The sequence below is a fragment of the Zingiber officinale genome, chromosome 3B (genome assembly GCF_018446385.1).
Source record: "Zingiber officinale cultivar Zhangliang chromosome 3B, Zo_v1.1, whole genome shotgun sequence".
In the NCBI taxonomy this organism is placed as follows: domain Eukaryota; kingdom Viridiplantae; phylum Streptophyta; class Magnoliopsida; order Zingiberales; family Zingiberaceae; genus Zingiber; species Zingiber officinale.
In genome coordinates, this window is record NC_055991.1 from 103,876,559 (window position 1) to 103,886,461 (window position 9,903).

Genomic DNA, 9,903 nt, shown 5'->3' on the forward strand with positions numbered 1-9,903 from the left:
CCACTAAACATGTATCAACTAATGAATAAAATACACCTTTATTGTTCTCAGTTCCGAGAGGATAGTCCACCTTAATGTCCAAGTCTTATTTCCAATCATTACAATTGGGACTACTAAGTCTATTCTATAATATAACAGTTAGGGGATTGACAAACATTTGAAATCCTAAGAATCACAAAAATATTTGGTCAAGACCAACACCTTAAAATCCCCGTGAATTTTGTATGTCACGATAGTGTGGATGTATATAAAATTAAAGAGGAGATTTTATCCATTAATTTTATTATCTCGTCAATCTAACTTTATGAAAAATAAAATTAATAGTTGATCTATCTTTGATCAAATATTTAGTCAAAACTTTGAATTTAAAATAATATTGATTCCTCAAAACAATATCATTTAAATTCACCAACACCTCAAACACCGTGAATTTTGCATGCCACGATAGTGTGGGCGTATACAAAATCAAACATTTGTAAGAGGAGGGTTTTACCCATTAATAACCTTATCAACCTATCTTTATGACAAATAAAATTATCTCAAACACCATGAATTTTGTATGTAACGATAGTGTGAACGTATACAAATCCAAACATTTGTAAGAGGGGTTTTACCCATTAATTTTATTATCTTGACAAATAAAATTACCTCAAACACCATGAATTTTATATGTCACGATAGTGTGGACGTATACACAATCTCAACATTTGTAAGAGGGGGTTTTAATTTTATTATCTCGTCAACCTATCTTTATGACAAATTAATAATTGGTTTTCCTTCAGTCACACAAATAATAGCAGTGACTCCGATGGGGAGAATACTATTAGATGTACCAAAGTGTATACCATTACTTGACACTTAGTCCATTAATTAAGATTGTGCCCCTTCCGATGGGGAAGATCACACGCTCCTAATTAATTTTCTATAGTCATCCAAAATGAAAGTTTGATCTAGTGATCCACAAACAAACTCATTTGATATGGAGGAAGACACTCAGAGCCAACGCGCAAGTTTGTTTGCATCACTTACAAAACAGTAATGGAGACCGTGAAATTTATTTAAAAATCCCTCTCCCATTTAGTTATTTAAGGTGAGGAATTTTAACCTAGCAAGCACACATCACACACATCACATTAAATAAAAGCAATAAATATGGAAATTAATTTTTCAACTATTATGGTCTTTTCCATCACTGTCCTTCACGTGTTGTCAGCCCTAGGGTTCATGCTGTTGGGTCCATCGAGCTTCCATTTCCGCTGCGCCTCTGGTCCTCCAATAGCACCACGCCTCGCAAGGATACGATCCGCGACATAAAAAATAAAATTTTACATACATCGATCCTATATTCCACGAGGGAATGTACATCAAGTCTAGATCGAACATAAATGTAAAATCCTAGGGCTAATTCAGTTACAATCATGCACACACAATAAAATGCCCTTGACATGTCCAAGGGTCCAATCACACACAATAACTATAAGCCATAATAGTTGGAGCCTGCAACCATAGAGTTAGCATATCCTACTATTATCCTGCCTAAATTATGTATGACATGTGCATAATTAAACTAAAAACCAAACACACAGAGACAAACCTTAGCTCTGATATCAATTGTTGGTTGGTCCTAGGAAGATCGTACCGGTTCCACTGTACAAAAATTTTGTACAAGTGTCGAACCTTTCCTAACAAGCTATTGTGTTCTTTAGAAATTAAATTTGGAATCACAAATAGAACTTAACATTATTGATTCCAAATTTAACTTATCTGTTCTTAATGGTTTAGACTTAGATCGCAAGCGAAACTTAACACTATTGATCCAAGTCCAACCCATGTTATAAAGTTGATTAAATATTTATTTCTAAAATCGGCTCCCAGGTCAAACATGGCGAGGCACTTGGCCTTCTTGGGTATGAGATCATCCACCACTGCCTCGACAAAGCCTTTTATAGAAATTCAATATTTAATTTCCTAAAATAACATTAGGTTTAACCAAAAGGAACAATCGAATTACAAATTCGAAAAAATAAAAAAAAACACGAACTCGAATCACAAATTCGAAACCTAAAATTATATGCCTCTTGTGTTTGGAATTCATACAAAGAAAAACTAGCATGATGCGAAAAATAATTACTAGTTATACCTTTCTTTGTATGCAACGACCTCTTGATCTTCTACCGTATTCCTCTTCTTATCTCGAACGTCGTGTGGGCAACGATCTACCAAGACGAGAACCACCCAAGCTCCTTCTTCTCCAAGCTAGTTTCGGCCACTACAAAAACTCCAAGAGATGTGAGGTTCGGCCACCACCAACAAGCTCCAAGGGATGCTAGAAACAAAGTCTCCATTCTCTCCTTCTTCTCCTAGCTAGAACCGACCACCAATGACTCCTCTTGTGTTGATGTCGCTGGCCACAAAGGAGGAAGAGAAAAGGAGAAGAGCAAGAAGAAAGGGTCGACCACCACCAAGGAAGAGAGGGAGGAAAATAGAATAAAGTTATGTCACATGAAGGCACCCCTACCCCCTCTTTTATATTCCTTGGTCTTGGCAAATAAGGAGAATTTAAATAAAAACTTCCTTAATTTCTTTGCCACGAAAAGGAAAATTTAAAAGATTAAAAACAATTTCCTTTTCATATATATCATGGTCGGCCACCTCCAAGCTTCAAACAAGGAAAGTTATAATAACACAAGAATTAAAACTTCCTAATTTGTTTCCAGGAATTTATAAAAAATTTCTCTAATAATTTTTCCCTTCATGGTTGATTATAAAAGGAAATTTTATAAATTAAAATCTTTCTTTTAAACATGTGAATAATTTTCAAAAAGGAAAGTTTTCTTTAAAATTAAAATCTTCCTTTCAATCTACAAATAAGAAAAGATATCAAATCTTTTCTTAATCTTTTGTAGAAACTTATAAAAGGAAATATTTAATTTTAAAACTCTCTTTTTAAATTATGAACATGGTTACAAAAAAGGCAAGTTTTATCAAAATTAAAATCTTCATTTCAATATACAAATAAGGAAATATATCAAATCTTTTCTTAATCTTTTGTAGAAAGATATAAAAGGAAAGATTTAAATTTTAAACTCTATTTTAAAACCATAGAATCCACATAAGAAAAATTTTAAAATAAAAATCCTTTTAATTTGCTTAGGGCCGACCACACCATGCTTGGGCTCCAAGCATTGGCCGACCCCATCAACTTGGCTCAACCCTTGGCTTGGCTGGCCCAAGCTTGGACTCCAAGCTTGCTTGGCCGACCCCTTTAGGTTGGGTAAGGAAGTGGGTATAGGTGGGTATAATTCTCTATATACAAAAGGCTACGATAGGGACCAAGAGGAAGAATTGGTTTTGGTCTCCCGATGAAATTAAGCTTCCCGTGTTCGCACCGAATACCCAACTTAATTTCATCAATAATAATTCATTCCACTAAAGAATTATTATTGAACTACCGCACCAATCCCAAATTACATTTTGGGCTCCTTCTTATCATGAGTGTGTTAATCTCCCTGTGTTTAAGATGTCGGATGCCCACTAATTAATTGAGTTACTGACAACTCACTTTAATTAATATTGTAGGTGCAGCGGAGGCCGACAAGAGGGGGGTGAATTACTGAAATCAAAAAATAAAAACTATACCCTCCTCGGATTTCAACTCAAAAATAAATCAGCAATAAAATAACAACTAAATTAAGGAGACAGAAAAAGAAACAGAAACAGAATTTAACCTGGTTACAACCAAGGAGGTTGTTAATCCAGGGCGATGAAAAGCTCTACTAGCAGAATCTCATTTACTGTAGGCGGAGAAGCCTTTTTACACTTAGAACGCTCACTTAGTTGCTAGGAATTGATTACAAGTTGGATGCTTGAGTTGTTGTTTTATTCCTAGCTCAAGGGGCTTTTATATAGCTCCTGGAAAGTCTATCCCGAGGGTCCAAGGCGCCTCCAACAAGGTTCAAGGTGCCTCCAGCTCGGTCAGCGGATAAAACTTTATCCGCAGCATAAACGGTCAAATTTGACCTGTTGAAGGCGCCTTCAACAGGGTTGAAGGCGCCTTCATGATGGAGGCGCCTCCAAGCCTGCTGGAGGCGCCTCCAAGCTGGCAGCTCTATTTTTCAGCTTGGTTTCTTCAACTTCCGATGCTCCGTTCTTTTGGGTGATTGCGGCCAACCGGAATAGGGCTCACCCGAACCCAATTCCCGGCCTTCTCCTCGAGCAGCCTTCCGTCCCAGCTTAACGTCCCTCGAACGCCGCGCACGCTCTTCACGCCCACCGGAGTACTCTTCCGCAGCTCTCTCGTCCTTCGAACGCACCGAGCCCGTCGGCTCCCTTCCCGTGCCATCCTTCTCGCTAGCTGCGTCTTCTGCTCAACTTCCTGTGTTCCTAAACTCCTGCACACTCAGACACAGGGATCAAACACAGCAGGACCTAACCAACTTGGTTGATCACATCAAAACTACCACGGGGTCTAACAAATATCTTAGTCCAAGAGTAGTACCACTCAACCTTATTATCATGTCGGACTAAGTCCACCTGCAGGGTTTAACATGACAATCCTAACGAGTTCCTCTTGGGGACATTATCAACCTAGATTTCTAGGACACAGTTTCCTTCTATAATCAACAACACATACTATAAGTAATATTATTTCCCAACTTATCGGGCCTTTTGATTTATCGAACTAAATCTCTCCCTTTGATAAGTCAAAGAAATAAATATTAAATATATGTGCTTGTTATTATATTACGATTAAGAGCATACACTTCCATAATAACGAAGGTCTTATTCTTTTATTAAGTCAGTATAAAAAGAACTTACCTTAAATGATCCTGCTCAATACACTCAGAGTGTACTAGTGTAATTTATCAGTCAAGATAAACTAATACCTAATTACACTACGACTTTTCAATGATTTGCTCCTTTCCATCTCAGTCGTGAGCTACTGTTTATAATTTATAAGGAATTGCTAGCATGATCTTCTGTGTATGACACCACACACCATGTTATCTATAATATAAATTAATTGAACAACTACACTTAGCATATAAATGTAGATATTAACCAATGTGATTCTTATTTCTAAATAAATGTTTATATAAAAAGTTAGGCTTTTAGTATACATTCTAACATAAGCAGTATGAAACAAACACCTTAGCCAAATGCAAAGGCAACAAACATAATTCTTTATGGTCTAACTTATTCTCAAGTTGAAAAAATCAGATCATTTAAAGATGTAAAAGAACTGTGGGAAAATCTAATTACCAAAAATAAAGATGTGTCAGAACAAATTAAATATGCTACACCGCACTCATCGCCAAGTCAGACTCAACAAATCAAACTCAACATGAATGGATGTGTTGGTTCCCGTCGTTGTTTTGATATAATCAACCAAGTTAGTTAGGTCATGTTTGTTTTTGATCCCTGTGTCTAAGTGTGCAGGAGTTTAGGAGCGCAGGAAGTTGAGCGGAAGACGCAGCTAGCGAGAAGGACGGCACAGGAAGGGAGTCGACGGGCTCAGTGCGTCCGAAGGACGAGAGAGCTGCGGAAGAGTACACCGGTGGGCGAGAAGAATGTGCGTGACTTTCGAGGGACGTAAAGCCGGGACGGAAGACTGCTCGAGGAAAAGGTCGGGAATTAGATTCGAGTGAGTCTTATTCCGGTTGGCCGCAATCACCCAAGCTATCGGAGCATCGAAAGCCAAGAGGAAGTATAAAGGAGCTGGAACGCAAGGCGTCCTCAATGAAGCAATCGAGGCGCTTGCGCCGTCCTCAACCTTGGAGGCTCCTCCAACAAGTGTTGAAGGCGCCTTCAACAATAGAGGCACTTTCAACACTGTTTGAGGCGCCTCCAAGCTGGTCAACTCGACCGTTTGAGCGCGGATAGAGTTTTATCCACTTGACCTGGTTGGAGGCGCCTTGGACGCTTGTTGGAGGCGCCTTGGACCTTCGAGATAGGATTTCCAGGAGCTATTTAAAGGCCCCTAGAGCTAGGAAATAAGTATTCAATCAAGCATTCAATTCATAGCAACTTGTGAACTCGTTTAGTGTGTAAAAAGGCTTCTCCGCCTACAGTGAATGAGACATTCTAGTGGAGCTGTTCAACCGCCTTGGATTAACAACTGGCTTGGTTGTAACCCAGTTAATTTCTTGTCTCTTATTTTAATTCTGCCTTTACTTTAATTGTTGCTATTTATTTTGAGTTGAAAATCCGAGGAGGGTATACTTTCATTTTGCAGGCAATTCACCCCCCTCTTGTCGGCTCCGCTGCACCAACAAGTGGTATCAAAGTCCGACCGCCTCAGCAGGACTAACCGCCAACTGAAGCACAAAGATCAGGACGATGGCCGGAGCGAACATTCATCCCCCGAAGTTCGACGGAGATTGCGCTACGTGGAAATACAAAATGGAGGTATTTTTTAAGACCGAATTCGATATTCTTTTAATAATGAAATATGGATATACAGCGCCAAAAGACAAAGAAGAATGCAACTGGACGAAGAAGGAGCAGGCCGATTGCGTGGCCAACGGAAAGGCAAAATTTCACCTGCTCAGTGTTCTGTCACCCCAAGAGGTAAGACCTCTGGGATAAATTCCTAGAGCTCCACGAGGGTATCTCAGAAGCAAAGCTAGCAAGGCGCGACGTCCTCCGGACACAACTAACAAATCTCCGGATAAACAACGGCGAGAAGGTTGCACAACTCCAAGCGAGGATCAAGGAGTTGATAACGCAACTGACAAATCTTGGTGAAACAGTAACAAATCAAGATTCCATCCGGTATGCACTAAACGCCTTCCCAAGGACTTCAGAGTGGATGTCCTTAGTAGATGCTTACTACATCTCTAAGGACCTTGAGGTAAGTTGTTTAGAAAGTTTATTTTCTACCTTCGAACTTCACAAGTCTCGACTTGCAGAGCCTAAACAAGTAGAAAAGTCGAACCTCAACATTGCCCTACAAGCCGAAAAGGACGATCTCGACTCTGAAGCGTTGATCAACGAAATCGAAGTAGCGTTATTGGTAAGAAAGTTGAATAAATTTGTTAAAACTAATAAATTTAAATCGTAGTCGAGGAAGCATCAACGCAACAGAAGGACTGTCCGATGCTACAATTGCAACGAAAAAGGACACATCAAGGATGACTACCCAAAGATAAAGCTAAAGACAAAAGACAAGGAGAAGGTAAAGTACAAGTCAAAATCCTCCAAGCACAAAATCCTGAAGGCCACTTGGGACGATTCGACGTCCTCTGAATCTGAAGTCGAAGAATTCTCGGGACTAGCACTGATGGCCAACCATCTCTTTGAAGATGACTCAGATTCAAAGATGAGCATAGATCAAGGGGGAGAATCAGAAGAAAGCTGCGACGAAGGGGGAGCATCACCAAGTGAGGTAAGTAAGGTACGTGATCTCACCCTACTCAATTCTTTCAGTTTATCAAAGTGCTTACGAAAGATCTAGCAAAATTAGAAAAAGAAAATGCTGAATTAAAATTGAAACTAGAAAATTCATGCTCATTAGAATTATTTAACAATTTAAAATTAGAAAATGATAAATTGAAACTACACATTGAAAAGTTAAAATCTGATGCATGTTTAAAAACTAATGTTTTTCAAAAATAAAAATAAAAATAAAAATTTATGAAAAATTAAACTGGTATATAAGAAAGCATCAGGGACAACTTAGATGAATTCCAAGAAATTATATACACCCTAAGTTCTTAAACAATCCTGTAGGAAGGAACCTATACTGGGTTCCAAAATCTTTGATAGTTTAAATTATTTTTAAGTTAGGGCTTACAGCGAGAAAATTAAACATTATAATTTCTTTATGAGGTTTTGTCTAAGGAAGTGGTTGTTGCTCCAATAACCAAGAAGGTCTAGTGCCTCACCATGACCTGGAAACAAAAATATTGAAATAAAATATTTAATTAACTTTCTGATAAAAGTATTAAAATTAAAAATAGATAAAACTCTAAAAAGTTTTAAAACATTTTTTTTTTGGAAATTCTTCAAAAACATTTTTTTTGAAGAAAAATTCTTAGAAAAATTCTCAATAAGAATTTTTTTTCTGAAATTATCTTAACTAAAGTTTTCTCTTAATTAGTAAATCTTTAACATAGAATTTTTGTATACTTTGTTCTCCACTCTTTTTGTTGTGATCAAAGGGGGAGAAATTAAGTTAAAGTTTAAGTTTAAGGGGGAGTTAGGAAAATTAAAATTTTTTTTACTAACTCATGTTGCAAATTCTATTATTGCAATCTTTGTACTTAAAATGTTAGTTTAGTAATTTACTTAAAATTACTATTTGTTTGTTTTTAACCCTAACTTGAACTTGGGTTGATGCACATCAAAAAGGGGGAGATTGTTGGACCCCGTGGTTGTTTTGATGTGATCAACCAAGTTAGTTAGGTCCTGTTTATTTTTGATCCCTGTGTCTAAGTGTGCAGGAGCTTAGGAGAAGTGTTTCTAAGTGTGCAGGAGCTTAGGAGCACAGGAAGTCGAGCGGAAGACGTAGCTAGCGAGAAGGACGACACAAGAAGGGAGCCGACGGGCTCGGTGCGTCCGAAGGACGAGAGAGTTGCGGAAGAGTACACCGATGGGTGAGAAGAACGTGCACGACGTTCGAGGGGCGTAAAGCCAGGACGGAAGACTGCTCATGGAAAAGGCCGGGAATTGAGTTCAGGTGAGCCCTATTCCGGTTGGCCGCAATCACCCAAGCTATCGGAGCATCGGAAGCCAAGAGGAAGTATAAAGGAGCTGGAATGCTAGGCGCCCTCAATGAAGCAATCGAGGCGCCTGCGCTGTGCTCAACCTTGGAGGCACCTCTAACAAGTGTTGAAGGCACCTTCAACAATGGAGGCGCCTTCAACACTGCTTGAGGCGCTTCCAAGCTGGTCAACTCGACCGTTTGAGCGCGGATAGAGTTTTATCCACTTGACCTGGTTAGAGGCGCCTTGGACCTTCGAGATAGGATTTCCAGGAGCTATTTAAAGGCCCCTGGAGCTAGGAAATAAGTATTCAATCAAGCATTCAATTCATAGCAACTTGTGAACTCGTTTAGTGTGTAAAAAGGCTTCTCCGCCTACAGTGAAAGAGACATTCTAGTGGAGCTGTTCAACTGCCTTGGATTAACAACCGTCTTGGTTGTAACTAAGTTAATTTCTTGTCTCTTATTTTAATTCTGCCTTTATTTTAATTGTTGCTATTTATTTTGAGTTGAAAATCCGAGAAGGGTATAGTTTCATTTTGCAGGCAATTCACCCCCTCTTACCGGTCTCGCTGCACCAACAGAATGTTGGATGATGGTTATTCAAAACACATGATAGAAAATCAGGAGATGTTTACATCACTCAAGTTAAAAGAAATGGGGACAGTTTTCTTCGAAAACAATGGGAAGCAAAAAAAGTACTCGGGTCAAGTAACATTATGTTAAATTCAAAGTTATTCATTAAATGAGTTTTACTTGTAGAAAACCTAAGTTTTAATATGCTTAGCATAAGCTAGCTCTATGATACTAGATATAAGGTAGATTTTTTTGTCTAACAAATGTATTATTAATTCTACAAAGAACCCGAATTAACTTTAGTAGGAACCAAGAACAATAACATTTATATCATTAGTTTACCTTCATCCTCACATACATGTTTTCTTTCATAGCAAGAGCAAACTAGGCTATAACATAGGAGACTAGCTCATACTCATGTTAGATATTTACTAAAAATTAGTAGAAATGGATTAGTTAGAGGTTTACTTACCTTAACCAAATCATATGACTTAAATTGTGATGCATGTAAAAAAGATAAAAAATAAAATCAACTAATTCAAATCAAACAAATCACATCTTAGAAAGAATTCATATGGAGTTATTTAAGAGTAATAAAATTAAATTGTTAAATGGAAGTCAAT